This window comes from Gobio gobio (genome assembly GCF_949357685.1).
Source record: "Gobio gobio genome assembly, chromosome: 15".
NCBI lineage: Eukaryota > Metazoa > Chordata > Actinopteri > Cypriniformes > Gobionidae > Gobio > Gobio gobio.
In genome coordinates this window covers 11,932,335-11,953,738 of record NC_137108.1, presented here as the reverse complement: position 1 = coordinate 11,953,738, position 21,404 = coordinate 11,932,335, and the positions used below count along the sequence as shown (strand labels likewise).

The following is a 21,404-nucleotide window of genomic DNA, read 5'->3' as shown; positions in this document are numbered from 1 at the left end:
GTCTTGCAGTCCTGGAAATACCTTACATTTTTCATTGGCAGTCAAGTAAAATTTCTACTCATCTGTGTAACAGTGTGATTCATACAACTTTGCTGACACCGGGCAATCTTGGGTTAAACAGGGCCGTTATGCTGAGTCCGTTGTAGAAAACGAAAACAGCGAAAAATATGCTATTCATGAAATTATTTTCACCATCTATAAATTCTAGGTCAGATGTGTTCTATAGGGTGGTCAAAAGTGTCTGGACACATATGCTGTGCTTAAATATGTATGAAGACAGTAAGTGTTGTGTTTGTTTGTGGTTGGATCATGTTGATAGTTAATCTGATGAACCTGGAGCTTCTCCTGCAGCATTGGTGGAGATTCAGGACTCCAGTGTTTCTCAAGCTGTGTCTACCGGTATTTTGTTGGACACTCTACTAATGACCACAATCGGGTGTGTTTGATTAGGGCTCCAGGAACAGGGTTGAGATTCACTGGTTTCAGATCAAAGCATTGTGAAATATTGCATTGCTTCTATTTCAGTGGTGTAATGCAAATTAGCATAAAGCCTTAAGCCACACTGCTCTCATGATTAAAGCACAGATGGTATTGCACTGCTATTTTTGCACTTAGACACAAAAAAGTCTAAAAAGGGAATTAGTCAGTCCGCAAATTGTGATTTGTCCTTTATCGTCATGCCTCTGTGTGGTTGGCATCAGCATGTAGCTGCGTTCGCAATCCTTCATCCGTCTTTGGCAGAGAGGGCAGAGACAGGCCAAGAGGCAGTGTGCTAGGGAAGCGATTGTCTGTTCTGCCAGTGGTTCATTGGCTGGTCACTCCTTGTTTGCACGTGTAATGAATTGGGAATCTGCAGGATACAGTCTGACACACCTCAAATGAGTCATACTGACTTTCTATCAGAATAAAGCAATGTAGGATCTCCTACTGACCTCAAAGTGACCAACCCAAGTGAAACAGAGATCAGCAAATGCATTCATAAAGCTAAAGCAGGTGCTGATAATCTTAGTTCACCCCCAAAATGATCATTCTGTCATCATTTGCTACCCCTCATGCCATTTCTTTTTACAAAGGCAAATCCATCCACCCATGTTACTATCCAGTTGCCTTTGGTCGTCAAATCCCCAGGAATGACTCTGTCGCTGTGGTATGTGAGTCAGGAAGCGTCTCTTAGTCAGCTGTTAGACTAACAGCACTGCTTTGGGAAGTTCAAGTTCTCTGCTAAACTGTGCTGGTCATGGTTGTTTGCTGTGGAGACTTTCTGTGTTATAACAGCTGATCTGAGGAGACATGAGATGGCAAACAGACAGTGAACTGTGCTCCTCTCTCACATCTTCATGAACTCAAAACATAATATGCATCATAGTGCATCCATTAGTTCCAACAGTTCCTTCGAAATCAAACTGAGCCGACAGAAGACCTGTAATTTAAACTTCACCTAGAGCTATTAGACAGTGGTGTATATATAAAAAATGCAAATCTAACAGTCACACATGTGCTTTAATTACAATGTACAAGCATTTTTATTACATGAATACATGAATATATGAATAAATAAAAGCTGAAATGAGTGAGAGTCTAATGAACTACAAATATTTTTGTTTATCATATTGTGAGGCATTTGTTTGTGTATTAAATTCATTAAATTCATTGGCTACATTGATGTCCAAACACAATACCAAATGTGGGTATTTCCGGTATATCAGCATGTTAACACACAGCCAGGGGATTTTAAATGACTCATGTCTACAGCATTAAAACTCAGCTTGCTTAGTAGGGGACTGGCTTGCTTAGTTGGGGACAGTAAATATTCAACAATATTATTGTTACAATATTATAATATTACAATATTATTGATCTGCCTGCATTGACACAATTGTATGAGCTGGACGATGCCATCACTGTTTTGTCCAGAGTGGCTGTATAGATTTTCTTTTTTTTTTTTACCACAGAAATGAACCATCACTGAAGCTGGACTATGACACTATTTTTATCCGAAACAAAATTTATTGCATAATTTTCCTTTTATCACTGTAAAGCTGCTTTGAAATAATCTGTATTGTTAAAAGTAGTGATGCACCGTAATGAAAATTCTGGGCCGAAACCGATACCGTAAATTTAGGATGCACTTGGCCGAAAACCGAAACTGAAGCCGAAAATGGCTTCTTTTAAAAACGTATATATATATATATATATATATATATATATATATATATATATATATATATATATATATATATATAGCTTGAATTTAATGGATCTGAAATTGATTATAAAATAATCAAACTTTTATTAAGTTACATAACAAAACCTAAAATATTTTTTTACAATAAATATAAATAATAATACCAAATAATATTATTCTTCAAGTTTTATGTTCCATCAAATAAAATAGTTTTTTTAATTTTTTGCAAAAAGAGATCCACAATTATTTGAATAACTGCACAGAAAATCACAGAATAGTTCTCATTAAGAACATGAGATGCTGCACGGATTACTCTGTCTGTGCACTGTTTGTGCTGGTGCTTGGGGCAGATAAATAACCTGTGTGCAATCAACGCAAGCAATGGAAAGCGGCCTTCGTTCGCGCGCCAGTAGTCAAGGGGATTGTCGCTTCTGGGTAGTTCAGCTGGAGACCTCTCTATTTGTTCTCATACCGCTGACATGCTTAATCTTTGATAGGCAGACGCGTCGCGTCATAACAGCTCGACCGTGAGTGAAACTATAGCACAGCGGCGAGCGCGTCGAGTATAAACTCCTCATCCGTTTGGGGAGGAGCGCGCGCAGTCAGCGGAGGCTCACGCTGCGGAGCCAGGCGAAAGTATAAACAAGGCTTTAAGCGCTTATGCAGGGATGGGAGGGTGGGGCGGGTGACATTCATTTTCGGTTTACATTTTCGGCTGTTTTTTTTTTATTTCGGCCCGAAACCGATAATGCCATTTTCGGCCGAACATTTTCGGCGGCCGAAATCTCGGTGCACCCCTAGTAAAAAGCGCTATATAAATAAAGATGACTTGACTTGACCCAGCTAACAAGGAACGTTCTGGTAAGGTTCTTGGCAAGTTATGAACAATTGTTCTAACAGCAACTTAACGTTCAAATATATTTTTTGTTTAATAACATTATCCAAAACTAGAATAAAAAGTTTATTTATACATCATTCATGGAACGTTTCTCTGAAACATTTTAATTGAATGTCATGTTAGTCTGTTTTTTTAAAAACGTTACTACAGATGGTCCAGAGAACATTCAAAATGACTATCCCAGAATACTTGCAAAATGATAAAATATGTTTAAAAAAACAAAAACAATAAAATATGTTGTGAATGTTCATTTTTGGAACATTAACAAAACTTTCTTAGAACACATTTTGTTAGCTGGGTTACTGTTAGCTGGCAATCTACACAGCCAGTAAATATGAATTTAGTCCGATTTGTATATATCATTAACCAGTCAGACGGTTGGACAAATACTGACTATTTTCCACATTTTAGAATAACAGTAATGTGATAAAAACTCTGAAATAACACAAAAGACATGTGATTCCAGCTCTGCTCACTCTGAAAATTCATCAGCCAACATCATGAGTTGCATCCTGGGATGCAACACTAGTGAAGGAACCAAGCGAGCCACACGAGTTCTGAAAAGTGAAGCCAACACTTTTCGATTGGTCCTAGGTGGCTGCATGCAGTATAGCTCATAAACCCTGCCCTCTCCATGAATGTAATGGGACTAGGCCTGTCGCGATAGGTCGATACAATCGACTGCGTCAATGCTGTTAATTAGTCAACGTCAATATTTTTAGTCGACTGGGTAAGTTGGGTACGATATGAAATTGTATTAGTACTGGTACTTTAAAAATGACAGCACTCTAATAAGAGCAGGATTTCTTAATCTGCGTCGATGTGTGACAACAGGAGTGAGGACGTGTGTGAGAGCTCTGCTTCCACCGTTCACTAAACAATGGAAGCAGAACCGTCAATAATGTGCAGCTCAGGAAAAAAAACGCTATAGAAAAATGTCAGACACTGACCTGAAGCGCGCGCAGCCGCCTTTTACTCAGACAGATCGCGACGCCAGTTTCGCGGATTATTGGCTTTGAATAGTAAATAATTATGTAAAAATGCACGTCCTGGCGAGTATTCGGGTAAACGCAGTCGGATATGTCTTTAGTGAACGTATACAGTGTTGAATAAGAAATCGGGTGTTACAATGAATTTGGTCCGTGCAGCTCTTAAAGGGCCGGACCTAATATTCTGTGTGAAGCAGGGCAGGGCAGGAACATGCCGGCCAAGAGTTTATAGGGTTTATAGGGTTTTTTAACCCTAAAACAATGGTAAAACAATGAATAATAAGTTCTGTCATATTATTCAATTACTTTTACAGTTTTTTGCCATGGTATCGATTCAGTATCTGTATTGAGGTATTTTAGTCTGGTATTGTATCGAAGTCTTAAATTTTGGTATCGTGACAACACTATTCTATATAAAAAGTATTTGCTGATATTCTCTTTTTTTTGTTATGTTGGTTTACAATTTTTTTACCTTTTTACCTTTTTACTCTTTTAGTTTTACATTTTGTCAAGGGCTTGTTTACATTAAAACTTTTTTAAAGTACACTACTGAATGCCAACGTTGCAAGTTAAATTAAATGTTTTTAAGTAAAATTTTTGAAATTAGTGTGATAAATTAGTCAATAGATTAATCGATTAATCGATAAATTAGTCGAAAGATTAATCAATATAAAAATAGTCGTTAGTGACAGCCCTAAATGGGACGTAGACGAACTAAACAATCAAATTACACTTTAAATAAATATTTTCCAAAGATGATTTCTGTCATTTTAGGCAGTTTTTATCAAGCTGATGTTAGTTCAAGTGTTTGTTCTTTAAATAAGTTTGGTTTTAGTTAGTTATTTGATGCTATAAAAACGTTATGTGAAGTTATGATTGACTGCTGAGTAGGGATGAAACGGTATGGAAATTTCACATCAAGATTATAGTGACCCAAATTATCACGGTTTTCTTCAAATGAGATGAAAGTGTTCAAAAAGAACAGATGCACACACTTTAATCATTTCAACATGTTTTATATTTGAAAATCAACAAACAACAAATAAAACAAGCAGCTCTATGCACTTTTTTAAGCTAGATTCTATTCTGTGGGATCTCCTTCCTTATAATGGCCGTCGTCAATAGCAACGCATAATGCATAAATAATAATAATTTGGTGTAAGTATAATCTCTAATATTATCACATTTAAATCTAGCATATTTTGTGTACGAGCCCAAACAGTATCCTAGTGAAATAATGCATATCCATATTTTCATATGATTTGACAGTTTATTTTATTAAATATCAAAAATCCAAAAGGTGTGCATATAGGCCTACCTGACACCTAGATGAACATTTTACAGCTGGTTTTATGACTGTAAGTCATTTTCTCTATTGTAGTTAGAAACGTGTATACCAATCTTGTAGGGCTATGTAACTTTAGAGATGGTCCCTAAATTCGCGAATCTCGAACGTCAAGCCAACTTTATGCCAGTCATATCAGATGCGCTGTGGTTCTGCTGTGTTTGTTTGAAACTATTTTCGCTGCTGAAATAGAACAAAAACAGTCAATCACTGTATGATGAATGAATCTCCTGCATACATCGCACGTTTTGAGCGCAGATTTCAGTGAGAACGCACTCTGAACAAAACTCCGGCCTCTGATTATTAGAAACACGTGTGGTTGGTTATAATGCGCAACGCGATAACAGATGGCTTTTGAGAAGACTATAATAAGTTCAACCGCCAAAGTGGCAAGTGTGAGTGGTAGTAATACCAGACGTAGTTTTGGTATTGAGGTCAAAGTCCACTTGCCTTGTGTTCCCAGATGTTAAGTGTTTCCCCCTATTACAGCAACTCTCTTCTGCCATGTTCTGCAGACAGGGTGACCATCTTCGATTAAGTTTCCCTCAGGACTTTTGTAAAAGCCAAAATATGACCACACCTCAGATTTGGTCCTTTTAGAAGGCTGAACAATCCCCCGAGTGCTGTCACTGCCTTCTGCCATTTCTTCTCATTCAAAAACAGCGTTGCGCGCACCTGACTGACGCTGACAGGATATACCGCGAGTTTTCAAAATCGTGATAATCACGCGCGGTTTTTATGATAATTAATTTTTAAACGATATTACTAACTGTCAGTACATTTTATCGTGGTTTAACGTGAAACCGGTATTCGTTCCATACATATCTGTTTATTTCACAAAAAGCTCAGGGGCGTGTGATTGATTAGGCGAGAGTGTAGACGGGACCTTGGTATAGCGGCTCCACTCTGTGCCCACTACTGCGCAGACTCAAGACACAAGATGTCAGTGCCATTGTAACGGAGGTCAGCTAGTAGTTGCTGTGCGAGTTAACCTCCCTCGACTGTCGCTAGAGGTTGCAGCCTTTAGCCTCCTCGTTAAAGTGTCCGACTCTCATGCCGGAGGACCAGAGTTCGATTCCCGCTTGGAGCGGGGTTACACCATATTTGAACACTGGCAGCTTCACTTACTTCAATGGAAGAAAGTGAATGTGTGTCATCCATCTTTTTTTACAGTCAGTGGAAGGAACATGTGTGAGGAGCGCTTCACTTCACTTATACAAATGGTCACACTTTATATTAGGTGGCCTTAAAGGGTTAGTTCACCCAAAAATGAAAATAATGTCATTTATTACTCACCCTCATGCTGTTCCACACCCGTAAGACCTCCGTTCATCTTCGGAACACAAATTAAGATATTTTTGTTGAAATCCGATGGCTCAGTGAGGCCTGCATAGCCAGCAATGACATTTCCTTTCTCTCTGATGCGATACGCTGATTCATAACACTCCGAAGCTTCTCTGCATTTAATTACAGATGTAACTACAATGTAAAAACATGTATGTACACAATAAGTGCATTGCATCAAATGATTCATTTGAATATTAGTACATAGTAGTTAAGGCCACCTTATATAAAGTGGGTCCTTATAAATGTATAATAATTAATAATATTATTGTAAAATAACGTTTTATGCTGACATTATATTATATACAATCCTAATGTTCAAGCATTTAAGCAGAAGCCTTTAGATCAAAAGGTTTTAAAGCTCAGTCAAGCGTGTTCAAATGACTGACGGTTTGTGCAGTATAGCGTGGGTGTTAAGCTCTTCTCTGGTCCTCACCGGACGGACTGCATGGCCAGTAAAACTCAATTCCCCATTCATGGGTTTTTGAAGTCCAAATGCTCTCATCACATGCACAATTAACTCAGTCAGTGCTTGTACTCTGGACAGCCGCCGTCATGACCTGCTTTTCAGCCTGCAGCCATCATGGGATCAGAGGTTACTGGGACAGAGCATTAAACACATGTGTTACTGTTTTCCAGCCTGTCTATCCAGTCTCACGTTTGACAAATTAAGGTCATTTCTGTTGCTTTCGCCTTCAAGCAGTGCGATAGTAATGATGTTAGTCAATATTGTCACACCACTTCAGGTGTGTTCGGAACACAAGATATTAAATTATAGTGCTTATATCAGCTTTTGGCCTTTTGTTATTGGACATTGCCAAACTGGTTGAACCTGAAGTAGATTTCATTTTAGTTTTGCAGGTCACTTTTCAGTCAGATTGTCACATTTAGCCCAGATCTCCAAGGAACGTCATCTGGCTCCGCAACAAAATGAAAGCTTGCCTGAAAAGAACAACACTTGAATATTATAGTAATGTTCATCCTGTCTACTTTTGTTATGTGCTTCAGAACTGTATGTAACTAAGGAATGCTTAGCATTTCAAGAGCTTGTCAGACTTTAATGTCAGCAATATAAGCTAGCGAACCTTTATTGTATAAACGGCCATGCTTGAAACATAAAATCAAGATCTCCAGCTGGGGCTTAGCTGCATAAGGAGTGAAGGTTTGTTATTAGGCCAAATGAGCCATGGACTTCACAGTCCAAACCATGCCAAAACAATGTGTTAAGACACTTGATGCAGTGCCAGAGACGATCTGGCGAGTTCTGACTGAATTAGGTGATTTTAAAAACAATGCACAAAATCTCAAAAATTGGTCTAGATGCAATTTTTATTTTTGCACAACTGAAAACAGCTTAAAGCTTTTGAATGAGAAATGAATGGTTTGCTTTAATTATCTTCCATGATTGCAAAGATGATTCAGATGTTTGTTGACTGTGTGTAGGACGTCTTATCATGTGAAATAAACGAAAGAATGAAAGATGATAAGGTTACTTTGTGCTGTTGTATCTAATACTATCAATTAAAATATATTTTTAAATCATGGGAGATTCCAATTGATAATTAAAATTAATCAAGCATCAGAATTTGAATCTCTTACGTCCCTATCCAAAAGCTGTAAAGTGTTATGGATATGTGCTTGAAAGAAAAGATCCCATTACGTTCTAGAATAATCTGAGCCCCATGTTGTTCCCAAATCCCCATTTCCCATCTCAGTGGGACCCGTTTCCCCTAGCACAAGAGCATGGCTAATGTATGTGCATCATGCCTGGAGGGATAATTCACCGCCTTGTCGGTCTCTCTGTAAAAATAGTCAATGATGCATCAGACAACAAAACCAATGAGCTGTTCTCCAGCACTGGAAGGCAGAACAGCCGCTGTCAGCAATGGCGCAATAATTAAATGTGATAAATTATACATGGAAAAGGAGTGGCACTGAGTGACAAGTGCAACGAGAGCCATTGTGTCGAGAGGGTGACGAGCCAAGAACCGGCACACGCTTATGCCATTTTAACCGTTTCAGTTGACCCTGCGAATAACTGGCATATAGAACACGTAGAGGCAGAATGCCACGCACAGAGGATGTTGGCATTAGCAGGTTAAGGGAGGGGGCCTCGTTATGAGGAAGAAGCACTTTGGGGGAGGGCAGTGATTACCTACTGATATTTTTACAGGCCTGGCGAGGGCAGGCGTGTCACAGGAGGCTGGTGGTTATGGTCCACTCCTCAGAGGGGAAGATGGCACCCTCTGGCCCCTAAAGGGTTTTCACTTTCCACTGAGAGCCACTTTACTGACCTGGCCATGCAGGCGGACGAGGGAGACGGGTCTGCCCCCGATGGCCAACAACAGTCATGCACATGCACACGAGTTGCATGAATCCCTGCATGGTTACCTCATTCACGGAAAGGTCACTGAAGAACAGCGGGAGATCAGCTTTGTGTTCCTCGAATAGACATATGAAGCATCTGTCTGAGTAAAAGAAAAAGACATTTACTGTGAGACCTCAACTGACTGATCCAATTGAAATACAAGGCAGGTATATTTAAATAGCTTTACATATAGCCATGATAAGGAAAAATAAAACTGATGCATAAAGAATAAAAATGATATGACGTTATAAAACCATTTGACATGTCCAGACATAAGAGACTCACAATTTTCTGATGAAGTCAACTGATCATTTAAAGGGCTGGACGAGTGGTCAACACATGTCTATAGACTTTTCTCTCAGTGAAGTAAACACTTCACTGAAAAACTCAGTGAGGCAGGGCTTTCAGCATTCACAGGTTAACGCTTTTTGTATTTCAACAACTTTGACATCTGTTTCGCACCTAAAGCTCTCATGCTTCACAAACAAGCACAACATGTCAGATTGCTGTGTTACAACTTCCCGTCGAGTCGCAGCGCGTCTGACTGGTTTCAGATAGAGGCACACACTCACACATGTGCCTCTAACACATGCACACGCGTCCTGTCTCACCCTTGCTGTTTCTCCTGCTATGCTGGCTGGCAGAATATGTGTCTGGTTCAGGAATGCTGATGCGCTTTGCACCCTGCCTGGCATGAGAATGAGAGAACGACTCCTTTCCTTCCCGTCCAGAGCGCCACACGGCGGGAGCTGCTTTGCTTCAACCAGACTTTATGTGTCTGATGACAGGACGTCTGCTTTTCGAGCGTACCGTCGCATCTGCAAACGCGGAGTGCATAGCGGGAGGCTCTTGCTTGCCAAATGTGCACTTTCTTGGCCTGCAGAGACATGCTTGGGCACAGTCGGTGGTCTGTCGGATCAGCCCGGTCCTTGTGTGTTAAAAGTGGTCACATTTGCATGCAGATCGAATGGCGTGCCATCCGTCTTAATCTGTAGGGGGCAGGTAAACGCTCTTGAGTTTCAGCCCAAAATAACCCATCAATCTGCTCAAATGAAAATGGCAATAGAAAATGACCCTTCACAATCCCTGGCTACCTTTTTGGACTTCTGTGGATTATCAACAAAGACTCTTTCTGGCCTGGGAAAAGAAGCACCAGGAGTCTTTAAAGTTTATCTCCGCTGAGATTTTATATCAAGGAAGGTGTTTATGTGTTTAGCGAGTGGGGTGAGAGAGGGATCGATCCATTTCAGATGCACTGTACTCAAGTCACTGAGGTAAAATCATGGTAAAACTTAATGGGATAGTTCGCCCAAAAATTTAAATTCATGTACTCGACCCCAGTTCAAACCAATATTATTGTATTTAGCAATTTTGAAGAAGAAAAAGAAACATTACACCAATGTTTTTCATACTTCTGTGCAACTTGAAAAAACAACAACAACATAATAAGTCCACAAAAATATTTCAAAGTCTCTGAAGCCATGTGATACTTCTGTGTGAGGAACAGACCAGTTTAACTGAAAATCTTCTATTGGCCTGGTCTCAGTTCTTTCAATCTCTTCTATGAATAACTACTTAATATCCAAAAATATTGCATTTCCATGGCACACACTTTAAAAAAATAAATAAAACATGAAATGTTTTTTTTTTTTTTTTGGATATCAAGTACAACTTCTCCATAGAGCACCTTATTATAACTATATATTACATTTCCACCATTGTAACGCTCTCTACCTATTGATGTTTTTCAATAACCACTTCAATTCCAGTCTGTTTCTCACACAAAACAGCATACTTTTTATTAAGACATGAGGGTGAGTAAATAATGAGAGCATTATCTGTTTTTAGTGAACTATGCCTTGAAAAGTTTTGGGTCATTTATACAGAGAATAAGCCCTTTATTTCATCCTACTGATGATTTTCATGCACAGTTTTTATTGATTAATGGGAGTGATACTCAAAAACATAGAAAGATAAAGTATTGTTGCTGAGTTTTACAAATGAATCCCTCTGATGTGATTTGACAGTGTCATCACGGCATGTACACGTTTAAGTTTCCACACGCAGCAGAGTCAGCGGTTACTGCTAACAGCCGATGCTCAGAGGCCCTTGTTTGCATTCGAAGGGAATGGCCTTCCTCTCACTCATTAACCTTTCCTAATACCCTGCATGTATTAATAATGATCTGAGGAAAAGGTCAACACATCCCAGCATGCCTTGCAGCACCCGCACACCAGCTCCCAGCAATTTACTTGCACAGTGTGGGGATCGGAGTCGAGTGCCCGTTACGGGTGCTTGTGCGAACTCTCCCCGTAGTGCCATGTGCTTGTGATTGTAGCATCCTCCTGAAGAGAACAGACAGTGATTCAGAACGATGTTTGGTTGTGAAGCTAACAAGCCCTGCTTAAATGTAAATACTTCTGATTTGTTCTCTGATGCAAAGTGACAGCGAGACTCCGCGGCTTGCCTCAGGTGCACTTGTGTTCCACATCTCTGGCATTGCAGGTGTAGGGCCGGCCAGGTAATGTAATCAGACCAACATAAACAATAACATCAATGTTTTTTTACTTGATTTAAACAACATTCATAAAAACATGTATAACCAGTTTAAACTGTCACTTTCTATATCTATCATGGGAATGTATAAGTGGAAAATCACATGTAGGAGCAATTTAAAGGGATAGTGATTATGTCATCATTTATTCATTATGTCTTTCGAAACCCGTGTGCTGGTATTTTTTTATCTCCATGAAACAATAAGAGAAATTGTGATGATTTTTGATGAAATTTTGAAATGCCACTAAGAAGCACAGCTGGATGTTGATTATAATGCAGATGATGCAACAAATATTGGGTACACTTTTAAGTATTTATTTAGTGTTTCTGAAACAAGCAATAAGTAGCGTAACCTTTAACTGACACTCTATACCCTATGACAGCTCCCTCTGCTGAGTGAAGTTTTTCTAAAATGAAGCTCTATAAAACATATTTGCGCTCATCTATATGGCAAAAAAGTGCTTGAGTGGTCTGGTATTAAACAGCATCAACTCTGAATTGGTATGTAATGCAAGTATGCATTTGTACAATTTTGAAGTAGAAGACATAGGCTAATACAAATTTACTATATTTTATAATATTATTATTATTTCATATACTGTGGTGGCCAAAATTGTTAGAACACCTGACAGATTTGAAAATATTGACCTTTTTTGCCTCCAAAACATGATTTCATTTCATAATGTTAATGAAACATGCTCTGACCATCAAATATCAGATGAAGTGTGTTGTGCTGTTTTTTTTAATCTACTTTTAACTTCAATATTTGGTATGTCCACCTTTTGCAGCAATTACAGCAGCACATCTCTCTGGCATAGTGTCAATATATTTCCTCTGAGAACTTCAACACTAATGTAATCCCATGCCTTCTGCAACTGAAGCCAAAGGCTTTCCTTTGAATGTACAATAGATCTGTCCAGTTTATTTTCCAACTCGCCCCTTTGAGGGGGCCAGTCCATCATTTTCAATGTTCCAGCAGATTCCTTCCGTCGCAGGTAGTTCCGGCAATAGTTAGAAGACTGTTTCGGGTTATTGTCCTCTTGGAAAATGCCAAGTGTTCTAATAATTTTGGCCACCACTATATATTTTTGTTATGCTGAAGAGCAACAAATGTGAATAGTTCAAAAATATTATTTTTATAATATTATTTTATATGTATTATTGGCTACTTTAATGATCCTTTTAGGGTTCTCTTGTGTCTTTTTTGGTCACGGTCACTATGACCTGTTATTATATAGAGCTGCGTAAAGATTCTTTGAACATTTTCCTTTTGTGATCCAAAGACAACTTATGCGGCTGAAACGACTGAAGGCTGATTAAAATAATAGAATGCTGCAGGGGTGATGTATTTTTGTAGGTCAAAACCGAAAACAAATTAGGATTTTAAAATTTCCCATTTCATTGTATCGAAGTCAATGGGTTTTTGAATGGGATTTTGGTTAAAGGCCTGAAATAAGGTCTTTGGTGATCCCAAGCTAAAGATATTTTCATGTTTTATTGTACAACATAAACAACCCAGGTTGTTGGCATGACATGGCATCTTCACTGTCACACAATGAATGAATATTGTCATCATTTAAAATGCAGTAAATGGTTAAAATTTCTTTGTCTTACATGGATCTGTTGATATAAAAACTTCTTTGGCTTTAGATGTTTTACATTTTTGAGCCAAATCTCAAAAAAGTGACTGTTTCAAGCATGGTTGAATACATCACAACTTTTATAAATTAAAAAGAAAAGCATACACATGTTAATAAATACCTCATAATTTTACAAGTGTTTACTTTAGTAAATGCAATAGTTTTTTTTCATCCAAATATTTCTAAAAGCATAGAAACGTTTTGTCACTGAAAACCATATCCTACAGTGTGACATCATATCCTGATTTTAAATCGGGCAATTCGACTGACAACTTTAATTAGTTGAAGGACCCCATTCAAGGTTGTCTTACTGAGAAGCCCATGACATGTGCACATGATAAGATTTTGTCTCAGAATTGTTCAAATATTTAACTTTTTAGGAACCACTATAAATATAAAGTGTTAATTTATTTTGTCCTTTTAATTCTTTCTATGTCACACCATAGGACACATTTCTGTAAACATTTTCAAAAACAGTGAAATACACATTTTTTTTACTGCTTATTTATTAACTACCCACCTATAATACCACACTTTAAAATTATTTATTTTTTTACATGTCTTGAAAAAGGCAACTGCTAACAAATTGCTAAATGAGATGGTCAGGGACATAACATCGAACTCATCTGAACATTACTCCGTTGCGTTAATAATCATGCTCAAACTATTCTAAGTCACACTTTCAAGGAAATGTTTTATTTTTTATTTTTTATGAAGACTGAAACAGCTTGGTGGTGACGTTGAAGTTGAGAGACAGTGGTCGGTGTAGTTAGTTTATACCATAGGGGTTGGCTTGTGGTGGTTGTAGGCCATGTTCATTTGCGAAAATTATGTTAATAGACAAAATGTTTAAGTATCAAAAGTATTCCAAAACCTATGGAAAAATTTGAATAGGTTTTTGTGTGATGCTAACTTCTGGGTTGACCTACAAAAGTACGTCATCACTGCAGCGCCCGTTTTGTTTTGAATGAACTATTCCATTAATGTTTCTATTTCTTTACTGAGACCTTAGATTTTATCTATAAATTAAAATGTGACAATATCTGTTGACATACATTAATGGTATGCTGTACACCCAGTAAATTGCATTATATCATTCTCCCAGTCACCTCTCAGCAATTTCCTAACGGGCACATCTGAACTTTCTGAGTATTGACATGAAGCAGGAAAACTGGTGTGACAGGAAACTCTTGAAGTGCTTTCTTCTTTCAGTTCTTTGACAATACGGATTTCAGTTTGTCAACAGCATGTTAACTGTAAGAAACATGAGTGTTTTAGCTCTATATCAGATTACCTTCAAGTGTAATGAACAAATAATTCTTGCAGAGCAGTGTACCATAACGTGTTGATGGAACCGGAATGCTGCTTATATTTCTCTATTGGCATATGGCAATGATTGCTCTCACTCATTTTAGGTGTGTCACTTAATTTGTTTGTGCAGTCTTGACTTATAACAAAGTAAACCGTGTGAGGTTAGTAATCAAATTAGGTGAAGCAAGATGTTGATTTTCCTTAATAAAGTGTTTGTGTAAACCAGTCTATTGAAGCTGAGGGGAGATCACAGTGTTCTGCTGACGTCTTCACTTCTAGGTAACATTGGAGGGTTTTATCATCCATTACATTTCATATTCCCACGTACGAGTGCATGTTATCAAGCAGACAAGTCTGACTGTGAGTGCACTAATTGTGTATACTTCACTCAAGGGCACAATGGGGATCTAGACTGTGATCTCAATAACTTTCCAGGTGCTTTGCCAATGTTCACCATTAAAACTGCAGCATTTGCATAAGATCTTTATGCCGTCAGCTGACAACATTCTCAATTTAATCTCAATTTGTCACAAATGTTTTTAACAAGTGAACACAATAAAACACACTGACATAGACAAGAGTTAGTGAACAATAAAGGGAGAACTCAATAGAAATCATTTTCATAATACTTTACTATTTTTACTATATTTGCTGAAAGCCCTTACGAAAAAGTTTATTCAAGAGTGCTATTAGTATATTTCTTTTAAACTAAAAATAAGAAAGTATATTATTTCAGTCTACTTTTTATGTACTTCTCAGAAATATACTTAAAATTGCACTTAAAGGGATCGTTCACCCAAGTTTTGTTCCAAAACTTTATGAATTTCTTTCTTCTGAACACAAAGGAGGATATTTGGAAGAATGTTTGTAACCAAGCGGATCTCAGCAGCCATTGACTACCATAGTGGGGAAAAAATACTATGGTTGTCAATGGCTGCGGAGATCTGCTTGGTTACAAACATTATCTTCATTTGTGTTCACCAAAAGAAATGTGTGTGTGTGTGTGTGTGTGTGTGTGTGTGCGCACAAAAGCATACATATTTGGCAATACATCTGATTCTGATTGCTCGCATGCATGAAGGAGCAAATGTGAAACCAGTTTGTATGTCTTGGCAATATTGGTGGAAATGTTAAGTAGTTTTTTTGTCAGGTTTTTTTTTAGTCAAGACTTTCTGTCCCTGTGCAACTAATGTGATAACTAGCCCTGGTCTCCCCTAATTCAAAGCAGCATCATTTCCAACTGATAGCGTCACTGTATCATGGTGCCTTCAGAGTATGTTTTTATGAAGTTAGATAGGGTAAAATACGGTCTTATGCCTGCAGTGTTGTAGAAACATGACTAGTTTATGCGTAGTAGATGAAATCTGTCAGTATGTTTATCTCACCGTGTTCAGTTTCTGTCTCTTTACACGAGTCTCCATGTGATTCTGCACATTTGTCTGGGAAACATTATAGTTATGAGGTTCTTATTGTCTAGAATTTTACAGTTTAGTCATTTACAGACAGTGATGGAGTGTGTGAGGACTCGAGGACTGTGTGAAAACACTAATGTAATGTGAGATTAGAAAAAAACAAAACAAAAAAAAAACAGCTAAAGTTCATATTTCCTCCCAGTGACTTAAGGATCTCTGTCTCTTTCTCATATGTGACGATGAGCTCCGCCTGAGGTTATTCCATTCACAGGTTAATTCCACTCATTCATTGCTATTTAAACGGGAACAGATCATGTTCACAGCCAATTAAAGGCTCATTTCAGTTACACATCAGTAGACAATATTTAAACAACATGGCGGTTTCATAAGCATCATTGGTGAGTGTCCTTTTGACAAGATAGCCTACTGAGTAGATCAGCTTGGTTTCAGTGCTCAGTATACAGCAATTCTGTTTAAACCCACTCACATCTCACATAAGATGTTTCCATCTAAACAGCTCTCTTGCTTAACCAGCTCCTCCTGCATGCGATGATTGGTAACACAGTTCAGCCTCAAAATGTCTCTGTCCTCAGACTGTTCAGAGATGAATGCTATACTGACTTCAGTGCATATATATATATATAAACAAATTATATACATATATATATATAAACATGGGACACTACATTATTCAAAATTGGCATTTTTGTAGAAAAAGGTCTCAGATAATGAACCATGTAAGGGAACACGCTTATTTATAAATATTTTTTTCTAAAAATGTATATTTATTCTAGGGCTGGGCGATATATCGCATGACAGTAGTGACTACGTTTACATGGACAGCAGTAATCTAGTTATTGACCTTACTCTGAATAAGACAATAATCTGATTAAGGCGTTTACATGAGTTGCTTTTAGAATATTACGTTCATGTTCCCGTTTTACATGTTACAGAACATAGCTCGATTAATGGTACGTCATTACGTCCCCATGCCACGCTACGCTGTCCGGCCTCCAATCATAGCGCGACTTTCGTAGGTCTGTTCAAATCAATGGGCTCAGGCAACCCACTGTAACTTTACCTGCGGGTGTCGCTGTTGGACAGTGTGACTTTATAAAAACGAGTGACTTTTATACTTTTTAATGTAACATATATATATATATATATATATATATATATATATATATATATATATATATATATATATATATATATATATATATATATATATATTAGTTTTATTTTTTGTAATATTATATATTGTGTCTTTCATTTTTTTTTTAAGAGACACTGCCCATCTTGCCTCCTTCTTGACAGCCTACATTTCAAATAATAGCTTTGATTAATGATAAAAATTAAGGTTTCAAAATCGTAATTGTTTGGATTGTTTTTTTCTGCCATCGAGCCACAAGCGCTCACTGAATGGCCATATGGCTCGCGAGCCTAGAGGTTCCCAACTGCTGTTGTAGGCAGACAAATATGAATCTGGGATTACAGATACAAACTTGTTGTATTTTACTTTTACAATGAGTAGAATTATTGCAACACAAAGAAAAAAAATATAGAGGAGGCCGTGTCCGAGTGAGCAGTCAAGCAAGACACGCAGTCACGCACCATAGCAACACGTCATGGCAACGACATTTCAGACTGAAAGATATGTAAAAGATAAACGGGAATTGTAGCGCATTGTTACTGTTTTGTACGCGCGGTTATATTAATTATAATCCAAATTCTGTTTTATTTGTCACAATATTATTGATGATTGTTTAGAGGGGCACTTTATATACTTTTGATACGAGCCCCCAAAGCCCTCCCCTCTGCACTTGCCTGGTGTGTGTGTCCTGTCACAAAATGCGGTGAAAACTCCTACACGACGTTAATAGTTAGATTAAGGTGTGTACATGTCTACAATGCACTTAGATAATGCGACTAAAATAGGCATACACCACATGTCTTAATTCGATTTTTGTTTTTATTCGAGTATGGCTTTAACCGGATTAAGGTAATTCGAAATTGCTGTTTACATGGTAGTTTCTTAATCAGAGTATGGTCTTAATCAGATTAATATCGGAGTATTGTTGTCCTTGTAAACGTACTGACTGTTAAGCGCATCTCGAGCCATAAGCTGAGCCATATCGCATTAATTATCACGGACGTATCGTCTGCGATAATTAATGCGATATGGCTCAGCTTGTCAGTGAACTACGGCTCTGTGTAGTAAATGCCGCTCCATCTGAAAGCAGGTGATGGCGATTTACTACTAATCAAGGAACCGGCTTTACTGACGAGATGCGCTTAACAATGTCATGCGATATATCGCCCAGCCCTAATTTATTAACTCTATAACTTAATTTGTGTCAACTCCATCAGACACACTAAAAAGCATGTTAATTTAATTGAAACTATCCAAAAACAATGTAAAGTTTTCAGTTATGTAATATTGGTGATCAGTAGGGGTGTAACGGTACAAAACTGACGGTTCGGTACGTACCTCGGTTTTGAAGTCACGGTTCGGTACGGATTCGGTACAGCAGTTTTACAAAATTGCTTTTTATTAATTTTTATTCAACAGTGGTTTAATGAAAAAAAAAATTTGTCTGTCCTTAAATTAATTCTGTTATAACTAAAAGTTTCTTAAAGATAATGCTGTAAACTATATAGGGAGCTCTTACTTACATATTGCTCAAACTATTAGCCTAAATTAATTTGCTATTTATTTTTAGATATAATAATCAACACTCACAAGCTTCACATAAGGCAGTTTTTGCATTAACTTCTAAATCTAATTATTAATATTTTTTCTCCAATTCGTTGTTGAAATATAATCATTTAGTGGCTATAATTTTCATGACAGGTTTATTTAAACATACATTAAATAAACAAGACCGCACTAACAGGCCTTTGAGGTTAAGTAGTATGTAATGAATATATATATAGGCTAATTTAACGAATATATAGGCTAATATAGTGCATGTATTCAGTGAAAGAGTTAATCTCTCTAGTGAACTCACAGCTGTGGACACTGAACATGACATTTTTTACAAGCTGTTTTATTGTCTTTCCGCGGTTGAAACACCGATGGAGCGATTACACAACATATAATACGTTTAGTAAGTTGTAATGTATCCTCAACATACCTTAAGATATTAATTGATGTTTATTCTCTAGAAGAGATGATCGCGTTCACTCGCGCGCAGCGCGCTGCCGCTTGATCAGTCACGTCACATTATAGAGCGTTAAAACGGCATTTATCGTTTGAATTTCGTGATAAAATGGACTGAATACTCAATATGTTCGTGTGGGAACTCGGATTGAAGTGTGTTCCGCGCTTTAAACAAGCCGACTGTTAACTGTTAAAGATTGCATTCGTAACCGTTCGGTACACGCGCGCACCGTACCGAAAGCCCTGTACCGAAACGGTTCAATACGAATACGTGTACCGTTACACCCCTAGAGTTCAGTAAAGGAGCTAAGTCATAAAATACATTCTTTATTTATTTATTTTGTTTTTTTTCCCACATCATTATGAACAACCCAGTTTTCTAAATTCCTTAATTCTCCTTTTAATATTAAACACATATCACCAATGTTCTTAGGTAATTAAGACATAATATCATGTAGTTCCATTGATGTTTTAACATTTTTACACAGTAAATTGAAAAAAGAATAAGACAGTTCTTTCAAAATGAACAAAAACCTTCAACTGACGGTGTAAAATACTGACGGAGTTGACAAATACTGACAGAGTTGACAAAGGTTGAGCTAAGACCAAATATACAGTATACGTAAATAGAATCATGAAATAGCATTTAGAAGAATTCCCCATACGCAAAAAACATATTAAATCACATTTTACAGAATTCTTGAGAGCACTTGTCAACCATCAGACATAAAACCTGACGGAGTTGACATCTGATGGAGTTGACAAAATGTAATTTTTTTTCCACCTTAACTTCGTGTTATACAGTGGAGCTATTTAGTTTTTTTCCCTCAGTTGTAGCTGCCTTAATAAACATATCAAAATTGCAAGATTTATCCCACAACTACAGAAACTATTCCACTTCGATGACAGAGTTGACATGTTAAGACTGCAGAGACTTAATAAATAAAAAATAAATAAATATATATATATATATATATATATATATATATATATATATATATATATATATATATATATATATATATATATATATATATATATATATATATATATATATATATATATATATATAAAATAAATAAATAAATAAATAAAACTTCCAGGACTTTGTGTTACTTTGTGATCCACAATGAGCAGGAAATAATAAGTGCTCTTGGCAGTTACATTGTGACCTCATGCTGAGGACAGGTTAGCTTACATGTGTTTCCAAGTATAGTCAGTATAGAGTGTGCTTTTAAAATAATAATAAAGAAATGATTTAAAAGTATAAGCAATAAATGTCCTGAGTATACACATTTCCAGTAGATTTTTAAGTATTTTCATTGTGTTGATATTCTTACTTTTTAACATAAATAGGGCTTTTGTTTTTGTCCCTTATCTCAAGAATCAGTGATGTGTGTGTGTGTGTGTGTGTGTGTGTGTGTATATATATATATATATATATATTACTCATGAATATGTATTTATATATTAATATAGTACTGCCCATCAGAAGCTAGCTGTTTCTTGCTTGAACAGTGAATAATTTAAGCTTTTGTAATAGTTGTGTATGAGTCCCTCAATCCTCAATGTAAACGTATTTGTTATTTAGCTAATAGAGTTTGACAAACATCAAACGTCGTGTAGCCATGCAGAGAAGATCAATGGCAAAGGTCAAGAATTTTGTTAAACAATGTAGTTCATGTTTTAAAAAACTGCTAATTAAGAAGTTTGAGAACTTTTTACTGTACATTAGGCTAATGTGAGTTTTTTTTTTTTTTTTTTGTAGCAAGCTTATTTCCAGAACAAAACAACTATAGATAGATAGATAGATAGATAGATAGATAGATAGATAGATAGATAGATAGATAGATAGATAGATCGTCGGTGTGTGAATGGGTGAATGTGAGGCAAATGTAAAGCACTGTGGATGCCCGTAGGTCTGTTAAAAGCGCTATATATATATGCTGTCCATTTACCATTTTACCATTTACCATAGTTTTGAAATAAAATTAGCCTATACTCCTATTCTGATACGAGACTTTGGTCATATCGCCCATCCCTAGCTTCAACCGTTAGACTTACAACATGTTACTGAATTTATACAATGGTCTGTCTGAATACTCCATTCTGATTGGCTGGAAGGTGTGCGTTAAAACCGTTTAATGCAGGCGTTCTCAACTTTGGCCCTTAAGGTCCACTTTCCTGTTTTCC

General features: G+C 37.1%; 1 long non-coding RNA gene across 1 annotated transcript in view; it reads left to right on the top strand.

Annotated features, from left to right (window-relative positions):
* The window catches only part of LOC307138419, a 161,193-nt gene that overhangs the window by 3,351 nt on the left and 136,438 nt on the right, over nt 1-21,404 (top strand). The window lies entirely within an intron of this gene.